Below are 18,405 nucleotides of genomic sequence, written 5' to 3' on the forward strand. Positions count from 1 at the left end.
AGACAAAAGAATACAAAGTCAATACCTTAGTCTACCTTAGAGATTACCTACAACTCATTTTCCCTCCGAAGTGAGGTTAAGAAAGAAAAGTAAAGCTAATTACTGCTCTGTGAACTGAAGGTATGTTTGTCCTTGCATTTTTTGAACCTTACACGTATGTGAGGCGCATGTGCGCGCGCGCGCGAGTGTGTGTGTGTGTGTGTGTGTGTGTGTGTGTGTGTGTGTGTGTGTGTGTGTGTGTATATATATATATATATATATATATATATATATATATATATATATATATATATATATATATATATATATATATATATATATATATATATATATATATATATATATATATATATATATATATATATATATATATATATATATATATATATATATATATATATATATATATATATATATATATATATATATATATATATATATATATATATATATATATATATATATATATATATATATATATATATATATATATATATATATATATATATATATATATAGATATATATAAAAGTATATATATAAGTCTATATATATATATATATATTCTTATCGACCAAACAGGTAAAATCAGAAGTAAAAGCCAAAAAGAAAAAAAAAATCAGTTCGTTCACCGTATATGCGGCTATTCCAACAATCCGGCCACCATCTCAACAACAACAACAAAAAAAGGAAAAACATGTAAAGCGGTAATATGTGGGACGCGGAGAACGGTGAACGAAAAACGGGAACGAGAGAGGAAGAGAAAGGAAGACTGAAAGAGCCAAGAGGGAAGAAGGAAGGGATAGAACGTGAGTAAGGGTCAGACAGATGAAGAGTCCGGGTGAAGAAGGACGAGAAATCTGAATCCGAGGAGAAGGGGAGAAGGAGAAGAAGGAGGAGGAAGAGGAACGGGACAAGTAAACAAGTTGGAATTAATGAAGCCGGAAGGAGAGGAGGGTGAGCTGTGTTGTAACTTGTGTCGTAGTGTCTGGAAGGCATGTGGAGCACTCCGGAGCTGTGGGGTCTGAGAAGTACGGTTTGGAGGGGAGGCGTGATGGGATAGGCCGGGGAGGTAAGAGTACTGGGCCGTGGGTGAAGAGGTGGAGCTAGCTTGCCGGGATAGCTGTAGGTGCAGGCTTCTGGCACAGATGTATAAAGAAGAGGAAGGTAGAGGAATTAATAATAAAAATGAGAAAGGCTGCAAAAGGAAAGGAAAGGGAACGGACGGAACAAATGAGAGGAGAAGAGAAGGGAAGGAAAAGAAGGAGAATTAAGAAAATAAGTGAAGAAACGAGAGTGGGACAAAACTACAGAAAGGAAAAGCGTAAGGGAAGGAACAAGGAGATGGAAACTGAGGGAAGAATGAGATGTTATTGAAAATTGTAAGACGCAGGCAGTAAATAATGAGTTAAGAGAAATGAGGAGGGAGATACCAATGGATACAGAAGGAAGGGGGAGAAATAGGAGGGTATATATTGCATAGTGAGTCTTCAAGGGTCGGAAAAGTTACCGGAGAGAGATGGACAAACGGTTAGTAGATTGACGTGGAGTTGCAAATATGCTTTCTACCGTAGCTTCATCAAATCCGGCTTTGTGGGCGACCCATCTAAGTACACTTCCCTCCCTCAATGTATACATGAGAAATAAAATAAAAATATCAATATATATGTTGGTCTTTACGTACAGCCTGCAGTGTCGTTAGGTTTCCTTGAAGGGCTGTAGTTGTCGGTTCTAATCGGTAATGACGCCGGAAAATTTTAATTAGTGTGGCTACCGAGAGATGATTCTTGCTTGACGTGTGCCGCCTCCCTAAGCATCCCTTCATTAAAGTCGCTGATGGGCATTTGAACGGCATATGAGTTATTATCGGCTGCTAAGAAATGGTAGAAAATTGTCAGCGGGTTAAGTAAAACTCGAAACAAGATCTTTGGAATAATAACAGCTACTGAAAGCTGGGAGGAAAAAAAACGGTAAAAAAAAGAAAAGGAAAGATGGTAATGGTGGCGGTGGTGGCGCCGGTAGTGTATACATGTAATACGTTACCCTATTAAAGGAAAAGGAGAACAATAAATATATAAGGAAACACTTGCCTAAAAACCTGAGATATTTGTGAAAAATGTAAAAGACATATTTATCGATGTTTTGAGGGGAAGGAAATATTAACCAGCAAAAATAAATCTCATATTCCTTTATCTTATATCTTAACGGAGAAAAAAATGTTATCAAGGGACCGTGTATGGACAGGGAAAGAAAAAAAAAGACCAAAGAAATCGACTGGCCCGGCGAGTTACATTTCATGCCTCTATAAAAAAACACTAAAAAAGAATGAAAAAAAAAAAAACACAGACAGGGCACATGCAATATAAATCCTGCAAACGGGAGATAAAAAAAGGGAGAGGAAAATGTATGACTACAAAACCAGTGGCGCTGAGGAAGGAGAGATGGAACGAGGGATAAAAAAAAAAATAATGGAGAAATAAAGTAGGTAAAAGTATGGGAGGGGAGAGAGAAAGGGAGGGAGGGAGGGAGAGAAACAATGATATTTACGTCAGCCAGAGAGAGAGAGAGAGAGAGAGAGAGAGGAAGAGAGAGAGAGAGAGAGAGAGAGAGAGAGAGAGAGAGAGAGAGAGAGAGAGAGAGAGAGAGAGAGAGAGAGAGAGAGAGAGAGAGAGAGAGAGAGAGAGAGAGAGAGAGAGAGAGAGAGAGAGAGAGAGAGAGAGAGAGAGAGAGAGAGAGAGAGAGAGAGAGAGAGAGAGAGAGAGAGAGAGAGAGAGCATTACGCAAGATATTGTCAGTAGGACACGTAACTACGCTATGGACTGAATATCACATTAATTTTCGTAGACTGCTTATAATATCAACATTTAGATGTTGAGAAGATATATTAATTTCAAACTTAATTATTTGTGTGAGGATAAAGATTAAAGAGATTCTAGAAAAAAAAAACATTAAAGCGTAATGCACATTTATAACAATCGACAGAAACTGGAATTTTAAAGATAAACAACATACTTTTATAGCTGAATAAATGGCGTATGCATACCGTAGGCGCCTTTAATGTCCCTTCCGCTCACAGGGGAGCCGTTGAATACATGCAAACGGTAGGCAGTTCAGGGGATAAGAAGGAGGTGGCTATGCAGTCGTGCGAAAAACTAAACGTAAGAAATTTTTATTTATTATAAAAATATTAGTTATATTGTAAACACATTGCATTAAAATTTTGTGTGTGTGTGTGTGTGTGTGTGTGTGTGTGTGTGTGTGTGTGTGTGTGTGTGTGTGTGTGTGTGTGTGTGTGTGTGTACACACGAACACACACACACACACACACACACACACACACACACACACACACACGAATACACATATACACACGCATACATATAACTACAGGCGCATATATCCACGAACACACACACACACACACACACACACACACACACACACACACACACACGTACAAACGCCACACAAGCACACAAAGCCGTTTTTAGAAAAAGCGTATATGGGTCGAAAAAGCAAGGCAACGAATAAGGAAACGAGGAGGGCTGCAAGAGAAACAGAAAACAGTGGGAAGGAGAAGAAAAGTGGCAAGGAAAGAGCTCAGTGAACGTCGGCGGAAAGTAAACGAAGGAAAATGGCAGAGAGAGAATGAAACTGAGGCAATAAGAGTTGGGAAAACTTAAAGAAGAAGTAAAAAAGGAAGCAACAAAAAGAAGAGGAAAGTGAAAGGACTTTGGAGCAAACTGAACGGACTGAAGGGAAGTGAAATAGAAAGAACCATCGCGAGATATATTAGGTAAAATTTGGCTGGTGTAGGAAAAAGGGAGGAGTCAAGCGCGTGTGTGAGAGAAAAAGAGGAATGGGGAGGAGGACGTATGCAGTGGGGTACTCATGTATACTGACACGGAGGAAGCGCCTGGGGGGAAGGGAACGAAAGTAATAGAAAACCACCCTTATCAGCCTCTGTCAGACCTACAGCTGAGTGTGGGTATGTCATGCACCTGGATCCGATCACACACACACACACACACACACACACACACACACACCTACACACACACACACACACACACACACACACACACACACACACACACACACACACACACACACAAGCATGCATTTATATAGAAAAAAGAGGACATGGAAAATGACTGCTTCCTGCAACTATAAGGGTCACACAAAAGGTCCTGGACTACGGAGATGCCATACGTGCAATCTGACGCCCATACCAACGGAAGTAATAACATACCGTTCAAAAAGCAGGAATAAAGCAAAACTGTACATGCAGATATTTTTCTTTGTGTGTGTAGTATGTGTATGCGTGAATTCATAGGTAAATGAATGAATGCTCCATCCTCGCCTAGGTAAATTAAATCACGCCTACTTCATATCTTAAGAAAGTTTAAATTCATGTACATCGGAAATGCTCCCCACTATAGGAATTTTATTTAGTCTATTCGGAGATAAAGAGGAGAGAATGTGAAAAAAATGAACTGGCTCTGGTTAACCTGGAGACAGTCAGGGAGGGCGAGGTGCTAGAGATACCCCGCAGCCTTACTAAGCTGTGAGTGGTGTGTAGTGTGCATTTAAACGTATATGATTAAATGGAACTCCTATAAAGAAGCTATAGAGAAGAGTGGCCACTAATATTATCTCCATATCCTCATGCTGCAATGGTGACAATCTGAGTTTGGTTCGTGTGTCATTTGTTCTTTGCTCGACTTGCCTCAACTTGTAGAAGAAATTAGGGGTTATGTATCATTTTAAGGAGGAAAAAAGAAAATCAACATCCTGGAAAATGTGATGGCATGGCAGATTTGTGTGAGGTAAATAAACATGAGATAATGAGGGTCTGAGAGGGATAAGGACAGTGCATGGAGTCAATTCGGACGCGAGAGGTGTCAAAATACACTTTCGCTGAGTCTGTGCTTCCGAGATGTTGATACGAAAGACAAAATAAATGAAATAATGAATCAACACAAAATATAAACTCTCTTTTGGCCACTTATTACTTTTGTCATTGTGGGAACAGCGATTAGCGGGCTTTTTTTTGTACACATTTTTTTTGTTGCCCTTGTGGCTTCACACTCACGATGTCATTAGAAACAGAATAACAATACAGACAAATGATCAAGCTGGTCCTCTTTAAAGGTCAAGGCTAAACAAAGTTTATTATTCTCTCTTCTTCCTAAACTATCTGAGAGGCTGCAGGGAGGATGAAGGCAGCTCGTCCCCCCCTGACCCGCCCCCTCTGCCCTGCCGCCCAACACTTTTACGAAGGCAAAGTTACATAAATGTTTGTGATGCCGTCTGTTATGCTCAAAACTTTTCCTGAAACTGCGCCGTGATGATAGCTCAGCCGAGGCGACTCGTTAACCTCTCTCAGAGTGGAATTTAATAAGAGAGCGTGTGTGTGTGTGTGTGTGTGTGTGTGTGTGGTGAGAGAGAGAGAGAGAGAGAGAGAGAGAGAGAGAGAGAGAGAGAGAGAGAGAGAGAGAGAGAGAGAGAGAGAGAGAGAGAGAGAGAGAGAGAGAGAGAGAGAGAGAGAGAGAGAGAGAGAGAGAGAGAGAGAGAGAGAGAGAGAGAGAGAGAGAGAGAGAGAGAGAAGTAAGCTGCCGCTCCCATCGCATAACACAGTGCTACCTCTCCTCTATCTAACTCCCTATATCTCTTTCCACTAAAACAATGCACGTATTTTGTCCCCCCCTAACTCCATTTCCCCGCCCCTGACACCTCGCACCTCTTCCATCCCTAACTTTTAAACCACCATTTTTCCTTACCCACCTGCAAACATTCCCCCCTTCCTCTCCACTCGCCTCCTGGTTACTGGGCCTGACCATAGCTGGCTCTCATGGCACCGGAAATAGTTAAGGCCACCTCTTTCTGCATTTAGTCCCGGTCAGCCAGTACTTACGACGTACCTGACTGGGCTTGGCACCTGTCAAACACCTGTCAGTGCGTCGCTCAGCTGGTAGAAAAAAGCATTTTCTTCCAAAAATGTGTTAATATGACATTAATATATAATACCTTTAAGGGACTCTGGGGCACGAGTTGTTAGGAACCCTTGCTCAATTTTTATTTACTTTAATTAAACTCACACGTAAGAACTATACAGTGCATTATTCGGCACTTGGAAATCGGTTTCTTAGAAAAACCAAAATAATAAAAAAAAGACAAATAAGTTTCTTAGACATCGACAATCGATCACTGTCTATAGAAAGTAAAAATATACATTAAGTACTAAAGACATAATGTGTATGTTCTGTTAGGTCTAAACCGTTTCAATACTCCTCATCCTCTTCTGTTTCGTATTGTCTCATGCCCTGACAACTTTAACATTCACGTTCCCAAGGCGGCCGCCACGCGTCCCACAGCAAGGTAACTTCAATAAACCTAAGGGCCACAGAGAGCACGCTAAGCCCTTGAATCCATCTTCTTACTCCCTGGCGAGAAACAACTCAAAGAATAAAAAATTATCGACAAAGGAAAATGTCTTCCCCGGAACACAAGATTCCACATCAACTTTATCCTCCAGTCCTTCGTTAACTGAAAATTCATGTTTGAGGAGTTGCTTTTGGAGGATCCAATAGTATAAAGACAGAAGGGCGAGTTCAGGTAGATCAACCTCTGTGATTTTCAATTTTCTACTGACTAATTTTTTTCAGTACCTTTCTTAAACTTGTAAACGGTTACTGTTAGTTATAACAAAATAACGTTTGCATGACTATATATTTATTCAGACTGAAATTAGTTCTGATAGTCAAATGCCTCAAATAAGAACACTGATGGATTTTAGTATAGTATCATTTACTCTTAATTCAATGTTCGGCTACCCCGACTCAAAAGAATATCTATGAATGAAAATGTTATCCTATTTATGCTGAGGTATTCTAATTCAGTACACGAGTTCGTAAACAGAAGGAAATGGCTCGTACATTCCCCGGTATCGCTCTGCTGACGCTAAAAATCCATTCCTAACAAGATTTATTGCTGTCATTACCGTGCCGCGGAAAGCAGAGAAAAGTCAGACCGAAAATTTATGTTTTTTGGTACGTAAGTACAGCATTTACATTGTAAAGATCAATTCATGTCACTTAATGTTTCCGGGCACATCGGGCTTCAACGTTTAAGCAGACGTGTAATTCACATATTCAGAGCAACGAACAAGCGGCTTTACATCTGATTACATGAGCTCACGGCAAACATCACTATTTATCCAATTACGGTGATTACTCATCTCCGGCCGGGCCTGATTGTCATTTACGCCAGGAGTCAGCACGAGAACGAAAAGCTGCACCTCACACATGCTGCCATTTTCTAACCCTCTTTACCATTCACTGACCTGGCTCACCCGTCTCTGTATACATTTACTTACCACCGAGTCTCGTGGTAAGGCCAGAATTTAGGTGATACCCATATTTTCTCTGTTATAGCGTCACAATTATTTTATTTTTGCTTGGATCATGATTCCTCTCCGGTGCTCTCTTGTACTTAAGTGGTTGAGGGTGTATTTGACAGAAAAAATAATCAATACCCACAAATTCTCCTGGTTTAAAGATAATTCGTTTTCTATCTTTACAATCACTCTTCCTCCAACTCTTCTTGACAAGCATAAGCAGCAAACACGCCTCCCCTTGCCAGAGATCCAGTGTGTGTCTCAGTGTACCTGCAGCGTCTAGAAAATCACGACCTTTTGCTATATGTGTCATTCCGTCAACATGAGAAAAATAAAATGTGCAAGGGAAAGAAAACTTGTCCAGAACGGCAAGATGAAAGTTTTCCTATTTTTTTGTTTTGATTCCTGTCTTTGTTGTTGTCGTCGTCGTCCTCCTTCTCCTCCTTTTCATTCTCATCTTTTCCTCTTCAGCCAGTTCTTGTCTCTTTTCTTACCTTTATCATTATTTCTCTCCTCGTTTTAATCTTTTCACGCTCTGGCTGTCCTACACTTTCTTTCCCTTTCTCCTTCTATTCTTATTCTCCCTCCTCCTACACCTCCAATTCCTGTCTCCTTCATTCTCAACTTTATTATATTCTCCTCCTTTGCCTTTCTCTCTTCCCCTGAGTCTACTGCCTATATATATCTGAATTCTTTTCTTACGGATTTTCTTTTTATATCCCATTCACACTTTCTTCCTCTCCCTCCTCCTCCTCCTCTTCCTCCTCCTCCTCCTCCTCCTCCTCCTCCTTCTCCTCTTTTGACTCTTCTTTCAAATTTATTCTTACCATCTTACTATCACGTTCATACCCAAATATTTCAACATATGGCATTATTATGAGCCTAAATGAGAGAGATAGAGCGAGAACGAGAGAGAGAGAGAGAGAGAGAGAGAGAGAGAGAGAGAGAGAGAGAGAGAGAGAGAGAGAGAGAGAGAGAGAGAGAGAGAGAGAGAGAGAGAGAGAGAGAAAGTTAGGCTTCGTCTCGTTAAGTGTGCTCCAAAAGGCCTCGGCGTAAAGAAATCCCGAAGAGGAAGCTACAGGGAGGCACCGACAAGAGCCTCGAAAGGAATACCGAAAAGAAAACCACGAAGAACATCTGTTGAAGGAGCAGCTTAGGGAGGTGTGTGAGCCTAGTCGTGGGAACAGTGGAGTCAGGCTGTGATGGAAAGGAGTGTTGTGAGAGTATAGAACAATGGCAAGTATGTGGTGATGTTGGTATGTTGGTGGAGTTGGAACAAAAAAAAGGTTAAAATTGGACACTGAAATCATTTATGGTAAGGAGAGGTGTGATGGGGAGGTGGCCGAGAGGTGTTAGTGGTCTTTCGCCTCTATTTATATCATTTTCTCTCTTATTTTCCCCAACGTATGTTCTCTACTTTTTAACTTCCTCTCTCTCCCCTCTTTAAACGCTCTCCAATACCTCCCATGCCCCATCCCCACACACACACACAGAAAAAAATGAAATTACTAATGGAGAATAAAAATAAAACAAAAATATACGCGAGGCAACATTATGACACAGCCCAAAAATGGTGTGGCTAAAAATGCCGGGCGGAACAAGGAGTCGTGGAGGCGTGAGGACGAAAATGTGAGGACAGAGGAAGGGAAACGCAGGAGACCAGGACCCACGGAGCCGAGAAGACATGGCTCACAGTTTTCGACACAGCTTTAGATTTCACAGCCCGTTAGGACATGTTTTATACTTCACACTTCTACGACGGACATCTCTAAAGAAGCATCCCGTCAGGCTTTTATTTCCCTTTATTATTTTTTATATGTTTTTTTCTGCTACAGGTATTCCCCTTATAGAGTCCACACGGTGAGGTCCTTACTCTCAACAATGTAGTAAAAGGTGCTTCGTAGATCGTGATGTGCGGCGGAAACTTATTTTTAGCCTTTACGTCTGCCTAAATCACTGCCTCTTCGTCTTTTTATATGAATGTATATTTGTGTGTGTGGCTTTCTTTAGTGCATAACTGTTCGTGTGCTTTGTTTGTGTTTATTGGATTGGGACTCAGTGATATAGTCTGCAAGTCGTTCTGTATCTACTTGCATAAATGAAAACGTATGTATGCCTGACTTAGCCGTGTTTGTATGTAGAAAAGCATGGTTATCTTTTATTCCTCTGCGCATAGATTTCGTATTAATTAATAAAATAAATCGCAAATCTATCGAGCTCGCTGCTCACAACACTACACGCTCCCATGGCCGTGTAACGATAAAACAGGCCCGGCCGAAACATTGCCGTGAATAACAATAATGAGCAGTGCGGGTGGCGGGTCCTCCACTCTCCTCATACAACACGTGCACGCTCTATCTGTCTGTCTGGGTCTCTGTCTATTTGTCCGTCTGTCTGTCTCTTTGTCTCTCTCTCTCTCTCTCTCTCACATAAGAAAAATATTTGCATGCTTTTGTCCTGTTTACGTATACCTTTACCTTGTTTGTGAATGGGAACTTAGCGAGGAAAAGTGCGAGAATTCACAAGCTCCTTAATGTAGTGACTAAACAACGATGCCGAAGGAAACTATCTGATCTGGGAATAATGGGAAAAGGACTTGAGGAAAGCTCTGATCATCAAAAACACTCACCTACTGCATCTTCTCAATGTACTTTCCTTCGGTTAAATGTAAGATGAGAGGACTGAACCTTCTATGCACAAAACAGTATAGAAACGCAAAAGCTTGTAGCCATGACCAGTCTCATCATAACGTACTGGCGCTGATCGTACCCCACGCCCCGCCCTTGCCTGTGAGTGATGGAGCCGTTTGTTGATGCTTCCGAGATAACCAGTCTTCCCGGGGCGCGACTTCGTACCCGCTACCACGACGTCAAAAGTAATAAGCGCAAGGCTCTCACATCTTCACGCCACTTAACCCTTCTCCTTCATATCTCTCCACTGGTCTCCTCCGTCTTATTTTCTCCCCTCCATCCCGAGTCCTCGCGTACCTCGCCTCTCTGTGCCTCCTTCCCTTATCATTGCCCTTCCTCTCTCCCATCCTCAGAGCCTTTGTCCACGCCTCAGCCCCTTTAATCCCTTTACTGTCCTTTATCATCTACGTACCCAAGGCCTTTGTTCACCTCCTCTCCAAACTTCCCCTCAAATCCTTCTGTCGTACACCGTGAAACCTTAGCTGACGACTTCCTTTGAGTACTTTTTTTATTGCGTTCTATAATCAACCCATTCGAGATCCCAAAGACATCATATTAGCTATTTTCATTCGTTTCTACGTTCTTCGGAATCACATAGCCTCCTTACGCAATTTTATTTTATACACGTATTTACATTTTTCGATTGATTTTCTTATATGTACTAATAAATACTCGCACACGTTGATTAAATAATGTCGATCACCACCACCTCCTCCTCCTCCTCCTTCTCCTTCCTCCTTCTCCTCCTCAACCTTTTTCTTTATCTTTCTCCTCACCTTTCTACTCAAGCTCCTCCTTCTCACTTTACTCCTCTTCAACCTACTCTCGCACTCCGTTTTTCGGCCACGCATTTTTCCTCCCCACGGCAACACTTGAGATACTCGAGACGTATCAGATTCTCTACCGGCAATTCGATATGCCAGAAACGCCATCGGGGACACGAAGAGGTGATCGGCGTGCGAAGGATGCGAGAGGCTCCAAAACTCTCTCCGGGACGGTACTGGTTTGAAAATACGAGTTCAGCACTTGTTTAGACTGTTAGTGAATTGTATACACACACACACACACACACACACCTGGAAGCCATCGAGAGACGCGTAATTCACTTTGAAGGCCTTGAGATCTTGTTAAGAAAATATATTAGGTGCAGTTCCTCGCCTTTACTTCCTTCCCTTCGCGTATCCGAGGAACGCGCTGGGTTGTTACATGTTGGGACGCAAACAGATGAAACTCCAAATTGCTGATGAGAGAAAAAGACACCATTATTATTGTTTTTCATATTTTCATCAGCGAAGATTTACTAGACCAGAATTCAGCATCCTGCGACTCGGGGGCACCAGGAGTATCTTTTCTGAAATTTTATATATAATGATTCACCTCTTCAAAGTGAGTGCATCATAACATTGTTCAGGGATACATTACATCATTATATTTAGCTTTGTGAAGACCTCGAGTTAACACTTTTTTCTGAGGTTTATGAAAGATGTGCTTAGCAAAATACGCCATCACTTTCGAAGCTCGCCTACAGATAAGAGCACTAGAATCGAAGTAGAAGTGAGGGAATTCAAAGGACTTGGGGATCGATTAAGGGGTTTACGGATGGGTAGAAATTCTGGATCGGAAATTGGTTTAGTAACTCGTAATTGCAATCGAGACACATGCAGAAAGTGTATATGTATAATGTAGAACTTAGATATTCGGTTTAGGGTTGGATCCTGAGGGAGGCAACAGGAATCAGGGGTAAGGAGGACAACGTGGAGTGGGACTGTGAGTTTGAAGGCCAGAACGGAAGATTAAGAAAGGGGATCAGGGTCAGAGAGGACAGGAAGCGAGTTGGATGGGTGGCAGGAATATTAGTGTGCTGAGTTTGGGATGAGAAAAGAGAATAGGAACCAGAAAGACAGGGAGGCGGGTGGGGGTGAAGGAGAAAGTTCGCGGCGGAGTGCTGAGTCTGAGCTGCCGTCGCTGCTACACCAGACTCATTACGGCCAGACTTCAGACATCAGTATGCAAATATACAAACAACTTTCTTCCGGATCCGAGAGTACAGCACAAAGTTTTGCCAGTGATTCAATAAATTCATATTTAGATTTTGCAGATATCACGCTTGGGGTTATTTTAGCTAACCTTTAAACCTAAAATTCGGTATTTGAGCTGGTTCCTCTGTTTGCTGCTTTTGTTACGTTCAAGAAGACTAAGAAGTATGACACAAAACATCCATCAAGAAAACCCAAGTAAGGGGGACCCGCTCCAGAGCATCAGTAACCTGTCGCCAAAGGGCGGATAAGCAGGCAAACAAAGTGTGTCGATCGCAGCCAAACAAACAAGATTTTAGGAAAAAAGAAGTGATTCACTTTTCCCAGGTGCGTCATCAGTAAGGTGGTTCTGGGCGATCCCCGGTAAATAGTGAACTGAAACTCATTAGCGGGTATTGGCAGTCCCACGCACGGCCATTACCCCCCCATGACGCCATCCTACTCTCCCACCCGCGGCGTTGGCGACCGGACGTGACATACGTCACCCGAGCGAAATTATACAGCCACTTTTGGGGACGCCAGAATAGCAGCAAAAGACCCCAAGATCTTACTGTGACACGTTCTTCTTTACAGGAAAATTACTTGACACACAAATAAGTATAATTTCTACATATAACCATAAAAGAAAGGTCAAACCAAAGACGTAGATTAAAAAGAAAAAAGAAAACTCTTTACTATGCTTTAAAAATTTCGTATGAAATAATTAGTTTAAACTAATAAACGTATAAGATTCTCTTTACCTTAGTGAACCGGCAAAATATTTGAAGCTTTCGTCACGCTGCATCAGGCAAAATATTCAGGTGTCAGCACAACGACTTAAACACATTCCCTCTCTTGAAAAAAGTTTAAAAACACGCCAAGAGCGTAATAAAGGAGATATTACACTACGAAAGGCACGATGGTGGAGGCGGACAGAACAGCAGAAACAGTAGGCGACGATAAAGCAGAGAGTGAGTGCGTGAGTGAATGAGTGGGGTGAGTAGGTGAGTTGACATAGAGGAACAAAGGCAATAATCGAAGAAGACCATGATTAGGCGATAATAAAGCGTGGAAGCACCCAGGCGAGGAAACGGATTGAGAGAAAACAGCGGCGAGAGGTATTAGTATGGAGAGAGGAGTGCCGGAGAGGGCGGCCCCGGCGGATGTAACTCAGGAGGAACACCGTGGCGGGGACTCGCGGGGGGCACCGAAACATGGGTGATCAAGTCGTTAGGGAGATGACTGGTCCCAGCACCGCTAGTTAGTTAGAAAGGAACAAGCCAGTCAGGACCAATAACATTACAGCGGCGGAAGGAGGCGGAGCTGGATGGGGCAAGGGAGTAGGCGATGCAGTATGTACGAAAGGGAGGAGGAGGAAGGAAGGAGCGATTGAACACATCCTCTTCACTTCGGAGTTGGGGTTCCCGAGTTCGGTGATTAGCGGGTCCGTGACTTTTTTATTTACACGACGAGAAAATTGAAGGTATTGCGTCACTTTGCTACGTTAACAACTTTCTTTAGTGGAATTTTTCTCGCTAATCTGGTGGAATTTAATGATTGCAGTGCTCTCTCTCTCTCTCTCTCTCTCTCTCTCTCTCTCTCTCTCTCTCTCTCTCTCTCTCTCTCTCTCTCTCTCTCTCTCTCTCTCTCTCTCTCTCTCTCTCAAGGTTACGGTTCCCACACTCTTTATTCCCCCGAGGAGGGCAGCTGCGTGGCCCCTAACTCGCTGGTAATGAAAACACGGCCACCAGCCCCTCGACACCCACAGCCCCGCGGCCGCACGAATGAGAGATGAAGAAAGGAAAATATCTCGCCCTTCCACCAATGCACACGTCCGCTTCGTTCTTGCATACCTGGTTCATCTGCTTACATTCTTAATCCTTAATAGGCGAGAAAACAGTTTGAAGATGGAAACAGAAGAAAATTTTGAAAGCAAGAATTAATACGCGAGTAAAGGAGTGACTAAAAAGGGAAGGAGAGAAAAGAATTAGGAGTAAGAGAAAACAAGCAAGTGAAAAAGGAAAGAAGAAAGGAAGGAAGAATGAAAAAGTAAGACATGGAGGAAAACAAAAAAAATAGTGTATATATTAATGATGGAAGGAATTATGGAAGAAAGAAATAAGCGACAATCAAAAAAAGGAAGAAAGGAATGAAGAAAAGAAGGAAAGAAAGATACAATTCAGGAAGGGCTGAGAAACAACTGAAGGAGAGACAGAAGGAAAAGAAATACAGTAAAAAAAACGTAAAAAAATCAAACTAAAAAGGATGGAAGGAATAAAAAAATGAAAGAAAGAAGCAAAATTGGAAGGAAGTAAAAAGAGATATAGAAGAAAAGACGGAATGTGCTGAACGAGGTGAGGGATGGCAGAAAAAAGAAGGTTCCTGGAGTTTATGTGAGATGCGAATAAATGCGGTTTCCTTTCATTCTTTTTCGGTCACGTAAGAAAGGACTTCGCGGTAAGAATTACATGCGTGCGAATTTTGTGGTTTCATGCGTCTAGACTTGGATTTGTGTCTTACGTGTTCATGTGTGTGTGTGTGTGTGTGTGTGTGTGTGTGTGATTGAGAGAGAGAGAGAGAGAGAGAGAGAGAGAGAGAGAGAGAGAGAGAGAGAGAGAGAGAGAGAGAGAGAGAGAGAGAGAGAGAGAGAGAGAGAGAGAGAGAGAGAGAGAGAGAGAGAGAGAGAGAGAGAGAGAAAGGGGGGGGGGAGGTTAAGACAAGCAGACAGGCAAACAAATCTTTCATTGGAATACAAACAGCTATCCCCTAATTCCTGGCAATGTATCAATCAGAACAACCTCATATGTGGGAGGCAGGTCGTTGACCCTACCTGTACCTTCATGTTCCCTCCCCTTCGCCCAGCCTGGCCGCCCGCTGAGCCAGATTATTGGATGGACGCCTCTGCCCTGATTTTCGTTATTCACACTTGGCTCCCTATCGTCCACCACGCCTCTCCCCTGCCAGCCTCTCCATCGCTCATCCCACGCGTTTTCCCTACCCTGTTCATGACACGGTGTCTCCCTCACCTTTCTCTCCTCCCTCACTAACGCCCTCCTCGTCGCTCTTTGCCGTGGTACAATATTAAAAAAGATGAACCACGCTCCCTTCGTCCCTTAACATCCCTTCCACTCCAAAAACACACACAAAAAACGAAAAAGCTAAAACCTCCAAATACTAGAATCTCAGTCTCCTCAAGGGATGAAAAGTTAAGCGAAATTCTAACATTTCTCAAACACTCTTCATGGAAATGAATGCTTGCAAGTACAAGTTATTCGAACATCCCTTTAGGTGGCGAGAATAGGAGCACAACTGAACGAAAAATATGAGAGAGGAGATAAGTGATCTTGTGGCGATGGCAATTATGACCAGAACGTTTACACACAAAATATACCATAGAAATGCTTCCCTCCTGCTCCTCGTCCTCCTCTTCCTCATTTATCCCCTCTTCATCATCAAGCAATGAATATTCAGGAATAAGAAGGGGGCAGATGAGAGATTGAGAACATAGACAGGACACAGAGAGAAGAGAGATTAAATGAGAGGAGAAGAGATGGGGGAAAAGGAGAGGAAAGTAAAGAGACTATCCGAAGTAATGAAAGGTTTAGTAATAAGAGCCATAAGAAAAGAAAAGTAAGGTAAATGCGATAATTAAGGCGAAAGCAAATCCATCTAAAAGGTGGGATGTAGCTGACTGAGGTAGAACAGAATACAGTGAAATGGATTATGATTAAGTAAATGAAATAGAATGAAACGGAATGGAACATGAATGAGAGGAGAGGAAGCAATAAGAGAAGAAAGAAACGTTAGGTGAGGAAAATAAGATAAAACTCGAAGTGATGGATAGAAAGAGGAGTAGCATAATTTCCTTCAGTATTCCAGTATAGAACGTGACTGTAAGCTTCTGGGTGAGAGGTAAGCTATTAAAAACGAACGATAAGGATTTACTGCATAATACTTCATGTGTGTGTGTGTGTTTGTGTGTGTGGGAGGAGGGTTGTTCAGCCGTAAATAAAAAAAAATACTGAGGAGGAAACAAGCACAATAAAAATTAAGGCACAAAACAGGAGGTACGATTAGTAAGAGCAAGGGAAAAAAAAGGGAAAAAAAATCATATAGCCTTCCTTCCCTTAAATTTCCCTAAAGCGCTCACCTCCGCTCATTACAACCCCCTCATCTAGCCCCATCTCTCACGCGCTGTTGCTCACCCTTCCATTACACCCTCTCGTGCCTCCTTGCTCTCACTTCCCCTCAAAGGCTCCTCAACCCTTCACCACAGTACCCCCTCACGTGCTCCCTTCATCCATGCACTGTCGCTCACCGTCCCTTTCATATCACTCTCCTGCTTTCTTGATCCGGCATTCCCTCACATTCATCCGGTTTTTCTCATTCGTGGTCATTCGTTCCCTCTTTCAAGCTCTTTTTTCCCTCTCCTACGTTCAACCTTACTTCATCGAACTTACATTCTCTCACATTCTTCCTCTTTTTCTCACTCATCGTCACTCATTCCCTTCTTTCAAGCTCTTTTTTCCCTCCTCGACTTTCAACCTTACTTTATCGAACTTGCCTTGCCTTCACCTTAACTGGCTTTTTTTCCTCTTCTACTTTCAACCTTACTTTATCGAACTTGCCTTGCCTTCACCTTAACTGGCTTTTTTTCCTCTTCTACTTTCAACCTTGCTTTATCGAACTTGCCTTGCCTTGACCTTAACTTCCTTTTTCCCTCTTCTACTTTCAACCTTGCTTTATCGAGCTTGCCTTGCCTTCACCTTAACTGCCTTTTTCTCTCTTCTACTTTCAATCTTGCTTTATCGAACTTGCCTTGCCCTGACCTTAATTGCCTCTCTTGACACTGTTCCCGCATGTCCTTCCTCGCCATACTCCCTTTTGTTTTCATTGATTGTTCATGGTTTCTCTTCTCTCAAGCTCTTTTTCATTCTCCGACTTTCATCCTTACTGTTTTATCTAGCACGTTTGCCTTCACCTAACCCTCCTGTCTTGTCACTCTTCTAAATGAACCTTCCCCCATTCTCACCTTTTCACTCATTCTAACCCTTGTTTCAGTGCTAATTTCCCTTACCCATTCCTTTTTGGCATTATTCCTTCACGTTTCCCATCTTTTCACGCCTTGACCATTCCTTTTATCCATCCTCTGTCCGATTCATCTCACTTTCCCAGTCGCTCCTGTACCCGTTCCCTTTGCGCCCGTGAACGGAACGGAACGAAGTAGTGGTGGAAAAAAAACACGAGAAAGGGTCCAGTGAAGGCCCTTCCTGACTTCATCCATCCATCTTCATGCAAACGTTTTCCTTTACGGCGGCAGGGAGCTTAGAGGACTGACTGACGAGACCTACGACGGAGGAATAGAGCAGGAGGATGAGGAAGAGGAAGAGGAGGTGGAGGAGGAAGTGGAGGCGGAGGCGGAGAAGGTGGAGAGGAAAAAGAGAAGCAAGACGAATAACATACAATTCCCGATTTTCAACCCGATTTCCTTTGCATTAGTAGCTACTTAATGCCCTTTGCCAAAACAATCCTACAAATCAAATGGAAAAATATAAACATTCGAATTGCCTCACAAGGACAGCGTAAGAGTATTTTGTATCAATTACTGCCAATTTTTGTAATGGTTTGTTGAAAAAAAGCATTGTTACACAGACAAAAATACGAGCATACATTATCAAAATATATGTGTACTAGACCCATGACACTGATGAAATTAACATACAAATGCATTACTATTGGAAAATTATCTAAAAAAAAAACACAGTTGTATGAAACGGAATATAATTACATTAACATTAACAAACGACACGATCTACTTTTTTCTCCTCTAATACTAATATAAATATAAAAGGTAAAATAAAAAGCTACTACTACTACTTCTACTACTACTACTACTACTACTACTACCACTACTACAACGACTACGACTATTACTACTCCTATCTATATCAATGAAAAGTACAATGATTATTAACTACGAAAATAATAAAATAAAATAATAAATTGAAAAAAAATATTAACAGGAACACTAATAACAACAATTCAGGCTGTAAATTCTCAACTACTGTCTAAAAACATCCATCAGAGAAGTAAATTTGTGTCTTGAAACGTCACACTAATACGCCTTCAACCGCACATCCACATACACATCTCTTTCAACCCAAACCCATACACTAACCCGCCACAACCCAATGCCACACAGACGTTCCACACCCCATCGCAGCACAGCACAACACATCCCTGCCAAATGTCGCCCCTTCAGACTCTACTCCGCCCGCAGGAAACAACTACCCACGCCCAT

This window comes from Eriocheir sinensis, chromosome 27 (assembly GCF_024679095.1).
Source record: "Eriocheir sinensis breed Jianghai 21 chromosome 27, ASM2467909v1, whole genome shotgun sequence".
In the NCBI taxonomy this organism is placed as follows: Eukaryota; Metazoa; Arthropoda; class Malacostraca; order Decapoda; family Varunidae; genus Eriocheir; species Eriocheir sinensis.